General features: G+C 36.5%; 1 protein-coding gene across 2 annotated transcripts in view; it reads right to left on the bottom strand.

The window, feature by feature from the left end:
- The window catches only part of LOC108678015, a 66082-nt gene that overhangs the window by 22270 nt on the left and 30457 nt on the right, over positions 1 to 13355 (bottom strand). The gene's annotated exons all lie outside the window — the stretch shown is intronic.

Genomic DNA, 13355 nt, shown 5'->3' on the forward strand with positions numbered 1-13355 from the left:
GAGTTCCAAACCAAATTTTTAAATCGAATAGCTTTCCGTTATTATAGTATTCAGATGTTAGTTCCAAATAACACTTGTGCACTTGTGTACTGCTGATATATACATATTTAACAGTGCCACTATACACATAACACCTGCACATATTCTGTATGGGCGTCATGTGCCCATTGCACGTGGCCGCCCATATGTCACACCATAAAATGATTACTATAATTTTGTATATATTCCAGACAAAGAACTGAAGACAAAAGTTGTAGATATTCTATTCTTTTTCTGACTTTATTTCGTTCTATCATCAAATTTACCCATAAATTTAATTTCCTTCAAATTTAATTGCTATATAATAAAAATTACAGGTCAACGCTGCTAAAATTCAGGATGAGAAATGATGCTGAGCTTCAGTCTCGCATCATTCCACTCTGAATTGGAAAAAATTCCCGGAAAGTGTACGCAGAAACATTTGTACTCAGATACAAACCCCAGTTTGGGATGTCGCAGATATACGTCAATACGCTAAAAAGTTTTACAGTCCCCTATCCAGAGTCTGACTGTAAAGTTTTACAGGCTTCTGTCTAGAGTTGGACACTTTCACGGATATCTTTCCATGCAGAGTTGGACATTTTTACAGTTCTCTGTGTAGAGAGGTGCAGTTCAACAGCCCCTCTATTTGCAGACACAACAAGGTCCATTGGAACTAAATAGGCCCAGGTAATGGGAGACCGAGAACAAAGCCCACGGTGCAATGCTACAATGAACCTTACGATTAATTCGTAACGATGTAAGATCAACGGTCCTAAGCGTCCCTCGCATGAGTGACACCAAGAGATCAAAAGCCTTGAATCAACACGACTGAAATTCACGGTGCCCTTGACACAAACGGGTTTACGATACCAGTTAGAACGATTCAAACGGAATAATTTTAACACGAATTATAATTCACACACGCTTCAGTTGTTGGTCTATATTTATTGACAAAGTTAATGATCCTCTAGAACAGTCTCATTAAATATCGATCTCTTGTGGCGCTACAGCCAATCGAACCGTTAATTAAAACAACAAGCGTAAAATAAATTTTCCAAAAACTAATTGGCTATCACAGTATGTCTGCGCGTTAGAATTGTTCATCTGTTATATTATTATAAAATTTTACAATAACTGTCGACAGCATCGCCCCGCTTACAAAGTTTAAACCCAAATATTGAAATAACTGCTGGGTGAACGGAATATTGAAATAACTGCTGGGTGAACGGAATATTGGAATAACTGCTGGGTGAACGGAATGTTGAAATATCTGCTGGGTGAAGAGAATGTTTAAATAACTACCGAGTGAACGGAATGTTGAAATAACCGAGGGTTGAACGGAGTTTTGAAGGCACCAATACAAGTTATTTACATTGCTGTTATCTACAATGTGTTTAGATTGCTTCTACTTTCAAGTCGGAAGAATTATTGATACTCCTTCCTTTTGTAAGGTTTACTACTCATCACCACGCTTGCTACTATGTATATATACTACCCAATACCCACGTACCTAGCAATAGATGATTGCTGCTCCTTACATAATGGTAAGATTAGTAATGCTTTCAAGGAGTGAAGATTGGTTAGTCCCTATAAAGGAGCTTAGTAAATAATATCATTTTTTATTTAAGTTACAATCGTTATTCGTCATTTCTGTTATTAGACACAATCCGTTCATTATCTTCTTATATTACAATTTCCTGATTAGCGTATATAATATTATCGGTTGATATGTATATACAATCATTCATTTTCACAGATGAATTCCTCGTGTTATTAACCATTCAATGTGAGTAGATTTCCTTAATATAAAATCATATATGAATTACTGAGCCTCAAATATCTGTTTCAACAAAATTTCTGGAGAAATTAAGTTATTATGTATGTGTGATGAAATTACAGCAATTAACTAACTACTAATGAAAAAAATTACCAAATATTATTAGAATTTAACCTTGATTTGGGAATGAACTTTGTGGCACTGCAGTCAGAATCAGAAAAATTAAACATCGAGCACCGTTTTCTCGAGCGACCGCAAGTCAAATCAAGTAGAACAAAAGAAAACTTACATTCTCATGTCACTTTTTGCCAACGCCAGGAAAATAATGTATATGTAGCTGATATATCGTAACACTTACTGTATAAGTGATGACTCCCATTGCCTAGTCGAGGAAAACTCACAATCAAATGCTAACAATTTCCAACAAGCTATAAGCACTGAATAACTCAAGAGGAGCTGAGCGACACAACTACACACCACGACGTCCAGCGAGCGACTGAAGAGCTTCTCGGCTCAGCGTGCGAGCTCACCTTGGAGTGGCTTACCTGTGGCAATGTGGCACCCGCCATGTGTGCCGCCACAACATATGTGGCACCCGCCATGTGTGCCGCCACAACATATGTTGCCTCAGCCACGGCAGCAGCCACGGCAGCCGCCAAAACATATGTTGCCTCAGCCACGGCAGCAGCCACAACATATGTTGCAACAACATATGTTGCCTCAGCCACGGCAGCAGCCACAACATATGTTGCCTCAGCCACGGCAGCCGCCACAACATATGTTGCCTCAGCCACGGCAGCCTCCACAACATATGTTGCCTCAGCCACGGCAGCCGCCACAACATATGTCGCCTCAGCCACGGCAGCCGCCACAACATATGTTGCCTCAGCCACGGCAATCGCCACAACATATGTTGCCTCAGCCACGGCAGCCGCCACAACATATGTTGGCTAAGCCACGGCAGCAGCCACAACATATGTTGGCTAAGCCACGGCAGCAGCCACAACATATGTTGCCTCAGCCACGACAAGCATGTGGAATGCGTCATGTCGCGTACTCCGTCACATAAAAGTGTTTAGCATACGCGCATCCCAACTGCGAACTACGTAAATTAATAAGTTTTCATGAAGGAATCTCAATAAAAAAAATTATAGAAATTAATAATTTAGTAATAATCAATTTAATTCAATTTTTTATTCTTATATCCGTTTGTTGGATGCCAAATCTGCAGTTACTATGAATATTAATAAGTCATAATATTGCATTACTAAAAACTGTAAACTTCTTCATGCATACAAAGTGGTTTTATGCGCAGCGGATCCAGCCGAAAAAATACGTTTTAAAACTGCATGACTTTGTATTAGTTGTATAATTATATTGAATAGAACAAGAGAATTTTAGTCTAAAATTTATTTTTTTGCCACTAAATGCTCAATGAAGGCGCGAGAATTGCGCGGTCCGGATTCAGCCGTTGAAATATAACCATTCCAATGCCACTCTTAGATTAAAATTAATAGTTCGTGCGTGCATTGAATCGAAGATTAAATGATTGAGCCAAATAATGCATAAATATCTTGAGCAGCCGCTGCATGTAACTGGGCAGATTTTATAATAAACATAAGTTGTTGGTCCTTAACTAACGAAGTGTCCTTGGATGAGATCAAGCTATCTCAAAACGAGTTCCCAATACAGGTTTAAAATTGGCGGCACAAACCACATATTATAATAAACACTAGGCTGAATTTAACTCAATTCAATCGGGGAGGAGAAATAGCGCCATTAAATTTATTATCTATAACTACAAATACGAATGCGTGGTGCATGATAGAACAATACTATTCACTAGTAGCAGTATATACGATTAAATACAGATCACATGTGTTTCGTGTGGTATAGAAATATACCATACAGTAGTAGCATTATATAGTTAACTACACATAACTTATGTTTCGTGTTTTAGCGAACTTAACAAAACTGATGTTGCAGCTATTTGAAAGATTTCGAACTGCTCTAACGAAATTATTCGATTTCTATCTGACAGCCATGAGTGCTGGAGATATGAAAACAGGATCAGTTTTAACGAGCAAAAATTCCTTTGATATCCTGGAAATTTTCATGACTTCAACGGCTTCCGAGACAATGAACCTGTGAACCTGATCGGGATCACGTACAGCTATAGGGAGCGTTCGCGCCTTGGTCATGACTACGTACGGTTCTCCCACGTCAGTATATTTGATCAGTTATTCTTACCGGCGAACCATGAATCCCTTTCATATATTTCCTTCTCTATAACTAATGGTGAGTCAGAGTAAATAAATAGAAGAATCGGATTGATTAACTTTAATGCTTAACAGGAAAATGACGTAAAGTATAAGCTAGCTACGTGACGAAGCATATTTATCTACCAGCCTCACAGGAGACGACGAATTTATTATTGTGAAAAAGAATTATTTCCGGAGCAGCATCAGAAAAAATTCTTCTTTGCGTTCCCGGTACTCGATGAGAAGAAATTTGTAGCCGGAACTATCAACGAAATAAGTAACTTTTATGCGCACAGCACAATTACTTAGACAACGTGATTTTAACTAAATTTAGTTTGTATGCCCCTGACTGTACTAATGTACCGCAAATTCTGTAAAATGGTTGGAGTGAAAAGTTCAATAGTCGGTCATCTATAAAAAATTAGCTCAATCAATGTCTTTCTTAGAGTCAATAATTGCATAAACCGCATATAAAATAAAATAAATATCTAAAATATCTACATAAATCCGACAGAAGTAAAAGCATCAAATGTTGAAGCTGCCCAAAAAAAGATAGCTTAAGTGAATTGAATCTACACGACAGCTGCATTGAAGAATTTAATACCGCAATCTGAATAATTATGAGAATAACAATGCACACTAACTGAAACGTTTCTAAAACAATTCACTTATTTTACGTGTTAGTTGTTGCAGTTACGTTACTAACATATTATCGACTATTAGCCAATAAAAACTGGCAAACATTTCGTAAAATTTGCATATATTTCACCGACGATCTGCCGCCACCGACACGACAATAATTTTTCATGATGTCAGCCAAGGTTCAGTCAAAACGTTCTTTTTATATTTGAGTAAGCAATTTGCTCTTATAATTATAGGATACTTATAATTTGCTTAAATGTAAGAAAAAGCTAAATTAAAAGCTTAGCCAATTTGAATGACTTAAGTGACCACAGAGGCCTGGAGCAAAGTACGGTCATTCAACAAAACAAAAAGAAAAAACAACAAATGCTCACGATAAACAATTGTTTATCGTGTTAGGAAGACTCTGAAAGATAACGGTCCAATGGACCAGACGCACTAAAAAAATGCACCATCTTATATCGAAATGTCGTAAATCAATAACACTGATAATGGACATAGATCTGCGATCATCATTTAATGCCACTATAGTCCCTGCACGTAGCGTGTGATAGCATCATATAAAACTAATACTTATTTTCCATTGATAAATGAATCTCTGCAAGTGCGGTGCATCCATTTGTAAGACTTACATGTCTTGATATTTTGATTTCATTTTAGGCTCTATGTAATTTTATTTACATGATGAATGTACTTGCAAAAATCTGATGAAAGATTGCTAACCAACAATCTTGTTCTTATATTACGGAGACTGGCAAAAATCCTACAATAACATAGGCTCAGCTTGATTGATTTACAGGAGTGTTGATTGATTTACAGGAGTGTTGATTGATTTACAGGAGTGTTGATTGATTTACAGGAGTGTTGATTGATTTACAGAAGTGTTGATTGATTTACAGGAGTGTTGACTGACTTACAGAAGTGTTGATTGATTTACAGGAGTGTTGACTGACTTACAGCAGTGTTGATTGATTTACAGGAGTGTTGACTGACTTACAGAAGTGTTGATTAACATATAGGAGTGTTGATTGATTTACGGGAGTGTTGATTGACTTACATGAGTGTTGATTGATTTACAGGATTGTTGATTGATTTACAGGAGTGTTGGTGGATTTACAGTAAATAACCACAGTTATAAGATGCAAATTTACTTCTCAGCTCATGAGTCTTAGGAGGTGCCTTATCTTATCAGATGTTCAGCCTAATGATAAGAACTATTCAAGGAAATAATCTGCGGCATGATTCTTCGAGAGACTGATAACTTAAGCGGTGAATGGTGGAATGAAGCTAAATTTAAAGTTGTGGAATTGACCTTTGCTATTGATCTATATTTTTTAATGTTTAAAGTTTAAAAAAATAACACAATGTTGAAGAAAACTATGTGGAGTTCTGTGATCTGTGTAACGTACTATTTGGAATAAGAATTAGTTTTGAACACACATTTACAGATAGGTATTATAGTGGAAAATATTTCCAAATAACGGTAAAGTGAAAAAAATGCTGCAAATATATTTGAAAATCCGTAGAGTAACTTGAAGCAAGTTGATAATTTAAAAATATGTTCATGAAAAATACGAACTTATACACGCAATCAAACGGAAAATCCATACCGCTTAAAAATAAAACCCATTTGATAATTTTTCATAAAGTGTACTGAATTATACCGTATTACTTTTTTAGATAAATGTAAATGGTTGGTCGAGGCCCACATAAATATGGAAGAAATACTGAGCGGCACGCTAAGGGACGTTTTAAACAAGCAAGATTCGCCGTTGTTTCAGCGAAAGTTCCACACTCGATAATTCTGTTGAGAAACTCATTGTTAACTACTTTATAAATAAAATTGTCTTCTTGTGCAATGTTCAGTAACTGTACATTTCCATTGAGTATTGATGCAATTATAACTGTAATTGCAATAACATCAGGAAGAAAAACTACATCGTCTTCAAGCACTGTACTGCGTACGAAGTGATTGCTTAATTTTAACGGAGTTTCAATTAATGGCTATTTGATTTGAATGCTTGATCATACCTTACGAAGCTATACCCAATTTTATTGCTGCATTATTCAGGCCACACCAGTTCTGTTGAAGTCCCGAATGTAAAAACATTTTTTTCTGATGTCATTCCTTGCCCCTCGATTGTCAATAACAATCCCTTTGCGAAATTGTACTCAAAATTAGTTTACATTCAATAAATACAATTTACGTGAAGCTCTTCCAAAAGGGACAATTTATTTCTTCTGACAATTGATGGATCTCCCCTTTAAGAAATTCTTGAAAGCCTGCCAGTTGCATACTCTAAAATATCTAACATTTTAATGCTTAATACCTACTTTTTACTCGTTCATAGGGTAATAAATAGATATTACACCTGCCATCTAACATTTTATTTGTGTAATGCTTAGTTATTCAGCGATTAACGGCGCCTCCGGACCAACGTCGAATAACAGCAATTTCCGTGATTGACTTTTATTGACGAGACTTGACAAGAATGACAGATTTATTCTTCTCTTTACTCGATCTGGACGATGTCGCAATACTTCTAACACGAGCTAAACTGTTCTAGAATGTCTCGTTCCAAATTTTCAGTTGTTGTTTTTGTTGTCCGTAGGTCACACACATTTAACCGGGTAAGAATTTCTCTGTTTCTTTCCATTTTCAATTTTGTAAAGTTATTTCTTGTTAAATCTTGCGACTGAGTATAAAATTTACGCGTGCAACTTATTCTTTTTTCGGTGCTTTCATGTCAATAAAGTGATTCAGTTCGATTTTGTTTCCGTTCCGAATATAATTAGCAATACTTCATTAGGATGAATGTTAACTCTCACTGTTGAAATATAATTCAGAATCCTCACTGGCGAAAAACGTACACGTAGCAGAAAAACAAAAACAAATTATACAGAAAAGCAAAATGTAAGCCGCGCTTCCAGAGAAGCGTTACGAATACAACCTTGACCATGAAAAATGTCAGTGACGAACGCTCGTTCAGCGATGACGTCACCATGCAATCGTGACGTAGCAACACAGTGTCAAATGTTCATGGTCACAATTATGGTCAGTTATTGAATGGCCGCTTAGCAACCCCGGGGCATGACATTGGTGGACCGCTGGAGATCACTGATTCTGCTGTATTTCTATATATACCGATGAAAAATGTGCGTAGATTTTTTGTGTGTTTCAACGGAGAAATTTTGCCAAAAATTGCGCAAGGGTTTGGAAGTATTCATGTGATAATTCCGCATCATCTTTTAGGTGGAATTTATCAGCCAAAGCTGGTCCGCTGAATATCAATCCATAATTCTTCCGGGCAAAAGTTTGTCCACCGAATATCAGTCCATAACTTTCTGGGCTAAAGGTTGGCCGCCGAATATCAGTCCATAATTCATCCGGGCCAAAGGTCTACCGCTGAATATTAGTCCAAAAATTTTCCGGGCCAAAGTTTGTCCACCGAATATCAGTTCATAATTTTCTTGGCCAAATGTTGGCCGTCGAATATCAGTCCATGATTTTCAAGAAGTAGGCGCGCGACCTCGAGTTACCGAGGCTCGTGACGTCTGAATGGGAAGAGGTGCACGCGGAAATCAAATATTTTGTTTGCGACGTGCAAATTGGAAGCAATTTGCACGGAAATTTTAAGAGGAAATGAGTGCAGCAGGCGTGGATGTTTACGAAACAAAATGAGGAAATTTCAATGGAAACTTTGCTGAGATGTAAAATTTAAGCTTGTAAACGAGAATATGTTCATTCTCTATTCAATTTATCGCTCTAATATTAAGAAAAAAATAACTCAGTTCTCACTGCAGTGAGTGACAGAAAGCGCATTTTCTCGTCGACGAAAACGTGCAGTCACGGACAGACGGACAGACAGACGGATATGACGAGCACGATAGCGCCTTTGTCCATTAATGAAAATATGCGCTGAAAAGCAATTGACAAAATTATTTATGATAATTTTCCTGTAACAAATAACTGGTCATTTATATCTTCCAATGCTTCAAACAGTAAGAGATCCGGGTCGAATAATTATTGGACATTTTCAGCGAGAGCATGAACATGCAATAGCACCCCCCTGGCCCAAAGCATGAGCAATACCATCTCCCTAAACATGGTAAAGACCTACTCTATGTTAAAAAACATTATGTTTTTAAACTCGCAGTGCAAAACAGCGTTAAAAACATGAATAGAGACTGAAAACTTAATTACAAGGTGAGATTCATAAAGCAAAACCATGTGGAAAGTCATGGAAGATAATGAGATAGCGTGACGCAGAGAAATCAGGGAGAGTGACGCACTCTGGTGTGATGAGGTAACAGAATGCAGTGTCACGCTGGAATGCTGCGACGCAACACACACCATCCCGAACAGTTGCCTGAGAGCACCTCTTCGCGGCCACTTAGCCTACAGACATCGTGACTCTCATGCGAGCGAATAAGAAAAATATTTATCTAAATAATAATTCATTACTAAAATTCGTACAAGTTGTCACAGAAGTATTTAATCGTGTAATATACTCGTCTATCTAAATACGTGCAATTATGCACCAGGCTAATAATAAATCGTAAAACACAGTAAGAATTTTTCAATGTAAATAAGCTCACAGATGCACCAGAATTCCACTAAATTTTACTTATATAGAGCAAGACTTCTTCTGCGTAAGTTCTGCTTCCATGCGCCACATTTCTGCTAAGTGGAACAATGAATTTAATTGGGGCTGCGAGAATTTTCAAGACGAAGAGATGAGCGTTGATGATCTAAACTTGGATTAGGTTATAAATTCTCACGGTGTCACGGACTTATTGAGACATTAATTATCCAACAAAACCTCCATTAAATTCAAGCAGTGCGACGGCAATTCTCGAACCAATTCGAAGTGCTTCAAGAGGTTTGAAATCTCTGCTAGAAAAATAGACGCACAGCATCCATTTTTTAAATACTTGAAGCAAATTTTTCACATTTTTCCATCAGCAAGTTTTTCAGTTCATGCATGAAATTGCATATTTATATGCTAGCTCATGAAGCCATTTCTGCATTCAGGACTCAATATCCATCAAGTGATAGTTTGTTATCTTGTAACTATCGCATTTTTTTTATATACGCTTTTATTCATTTTAGAATTGAAGATTTATATTTTAGTATAAATCTTCAATATAAATTGAAGATTTATATAACAGTTTTGACTTTAATCGTAATATTTTTATATCAAAATACCCTTGAAATTTAACTGCAGTTTTAAAAATCTTGTTCGGTATTAGCTATAATTGCCACCTGGTATAACTGTTGTTGTTTTCATGTTCTCAAAACTTTTAATCACATCCAGAATTTTTAATTATTCATTTAGTTGTTATCTTTATTCTCGGTCCTTTTCAATTACCCATTATAAGAACAGACTGAGTTGAGGATCGCTTCTCAAAAATTACGAAGTTCGTTAAACTTTTGATATTTGTGATATATGTTATGTGTTACAGAAGTGAAACATGTCATGTTATTGAAGAATAACTTTATTCAAGTTCTAAATCATTCTGAATCATAAATGATTATCATAGCGCTGAGATTTTAACATATGTATATTGTTTTCTGTCTGTGGGTACTTTTCAATCTCATTAAATAATTATTATCGATCCTACATATGGACACAAAACGCATTTAGACCAAAAACTACATCAAAAATAACCTTCTACGATTGTTTAGGTAATCAAATAATATCATTCAAAAACAATGTAGCATCTGTGCCACGTTTACCCTGAACCACCGGAACGAACGACCCGACGACAAAGAGAGCATTTGTCCTGACTTAGTGAGTGAAACTGAGTGAAAGTCAAGACAAATACTCTCCTCAAGTCGATATTGTGCCAAAATAAACCCAGTTTTTTGTGAAAATTACTTCATATTTTGAACAATAATATCCTACAAACACATATAGCTAAATAAGCATCTGTTTGCGCCCAACGATTATTCCCGGATTGCCAATCTATATAAGTTACCCGTATCCGCATTCTACAGTACAGTCACATAGTTCATTAAGCAGCACACGAAGAATTAATTTAATTACTGTTGATCTAAACTCTGAAACGTGCTTCAGTCATGAGACCCAAGTGGCTATTTTTGTAATGGCTTTATACGTGTCTGCACATATGAATTACTATCAAATATGCCCAGCAACTATACATGAAGCACAATAAAAAGTTACCAGACTCTGTACTGCAATACGAGCGTTCTCAGACATCTTGAATTTTCCTCAGAAGAAGGAAAATAACTAGCAAGTATCAGATATTCTTGAAACCTACCAAACACGCGGTGGGAGCATGCTATTTCAGTGGATTTTCGAGAAACAGAAACCGATCATTCTTTTCCCATAATTTAAAAGCATATTTTGCCGTTCCAAGAAACATTATTCTTGGTAATTGCAATCATTATTCTGAAAAACTTTTGCAAATTAGAGAGTAATGAAGTTGAAAGAGGTAATCATCCAGTGAAGTCATATCGTCGCTACATCGTTCAATGTGTGTACATGAATCTAAATTTTCAGCGATGTAATTTTAAAACAATTTGCAATATTGAAAGTTAAAAATCTTATTAAACCGTGTTCATTATAATATTCCAGACTAATGGAATCAAATCAAAAACGTTCCTGTGATTAATACATAGCTTTATTCAGAGTCTTTTCGTTCAATTACAATTTAACCCTACAAATAAGTCACTAAATGGAATTTAATCCTAATCCTGCGGATCTCGTGTGCTGCTAATGACAGTATATATTACGCTATAAAGGATGGGAAACACATTCATCAATAATTCCTTCCTCAAATAATAAATTCTCTGACAGTGATAACTATATAATAATAAAAATCCGTTTGAATACCTTTTTTATTTATTTTTTCATTATTATTATTTTTTCATTATTATTATTTTTTATTTATTATAAGTTATTTTTATGTCATTTCTTATTTTCTTTTTTAATTTATATCTTCATTTGTATTTTTATTTATTATTATTACTTTTACTTCTACGAAGCGCGTTCAGGCAGCCCTCTGTTGAGCGAAAAGAAGACCTGCGCAGATACGCATGCGCGGACGCCACGTAGCAACCGACAGCTAACAGCGGCTACACTGAGACAAATGCGTGAGACTTGGTCCAACTAGTCATGCATTCTTTGCCTCATGTAAGTCATGCTGACCCTGTGAGGGCGGCGTTTTGGCACCAAGTGCAGAAAAAGTGTCAATATTAGGACAATATGAGCAAATAATTATTATGAGTGTACACTCGCGCCATCGTTGGTCATTACAATAACTTTTTATCCTTGTTGCATTTCTGGCGGGTTTAAAATTACAGGAGCAGGTTATTAAGTAGCAGAAACTTGAGTGGCGGGTTTCTGGCGGGTTTAAAATAGTGCCTTAAATTACAGGAGCAGGTCATTAAGCTGCAGAAACTCGAGTGGCGGGTTTTAGGCGGGTTTAAAATAGTGCCTTAAATTACAGGAGCAGGTCATTAAGTTGCAGAAACTCGAGTGGCGGGTTTTAGGCGGGTTTAAAATAGTGCCTTAAATTACAGGAGCAGGTCATTAAGCTGCAGAAACTCGAGTGGCGGGTTTTAGGCGGGTTTAAAATAGTGCCTTAAATTACAGGAGCAGGTCATTAAGCTGCAGAAACTCGAGTGGCGGGTTTTAGGCGGGTTTAAAATAGTGCCTTAAATTAGAGGAGCAGGTCATTAAGTTGCAGAAACTCGAGTGGCGGGTTTTAGGCGGGTTTAAAATAGTGCCTTAAATTAGAGGAGCAAGTTATTGAGTTGCAATAGCTCGAGTGCTTATTTTTTCTATATCCCAGAATTTGTTGCCACATTATCGCAGCCTCTGGAGAATTTACTTCTACGCCATTGTCATACCTCGCACATTTGTACTAATGACCTCGCATTGGTCATTTTAGTACCTCGCATTAATCATCGCAAGTATTACGACATCGGAATACTTCAAATATTTGTTCCTACGACATCGTAATGCACCGAGTATATTCTTTTCTTCCGACATTGCAATACTTCAAATATTTGTTCTCACAGCATCGCAGTACCTAGAATATAATGTGTTGCGATTCGATAATCGTTTTGGGTGTCAATTCTATTTGATTGGCGGGCATATTTTTCATTAGAAAACTAATGGATGAATTTGTGTGACGTCATAGTTTCTTTATTTGATAATTCAACTTCTTCTTCCATCCTCAGCTTACCAAATCTATTTTGATGTGCTATTGTATCCGACATTTTCCATCAACCGTAGCTCAACCATAGAGCTACAAATCATCTATCATTCTGCTCAAAGTTAAAATATGATTCCCTTCCAATTGTCTTCATATTTTCCTATATCGAACACTTAGCCGATAATATGAGCGATCATACCTTCAGCAGACTGTGTGATTGTTCAAAAATATTGACAGGAAGATCAACAATTGAAAAATCTAATGATCTTCATCTAAACTATTTCCTCGGTCATACAATCGATCCCCAAATTATTATGCTACCCGAAATGGCATGTTTAACGTCCCAAACCATCAACTATGTATCATAATATTCACAATGTAAGTCGTACAGAATTGCAACTTTACACATTAATTGATTATTTCAATAAGTTTGCTCTCTAACATGATTATGAAGTTAATAGTGGGTG

This window comes from Hyalella azteca, unplaced genomic scaffold (assembly GCF_000764305.2).
Source record: "Hyalella azteca isolate HAZT.00-mixed unplaced genomic scaffold, Hazt_2.0.2 contig8314, whole genome shotgun sequence".
Taxonomy (NCBI): Eukaryota; Metazoa; Arthropoda; class Malacostraca; order Amphipoda; family Hyalellidae; genus Hyalella; species Hyalella azteca.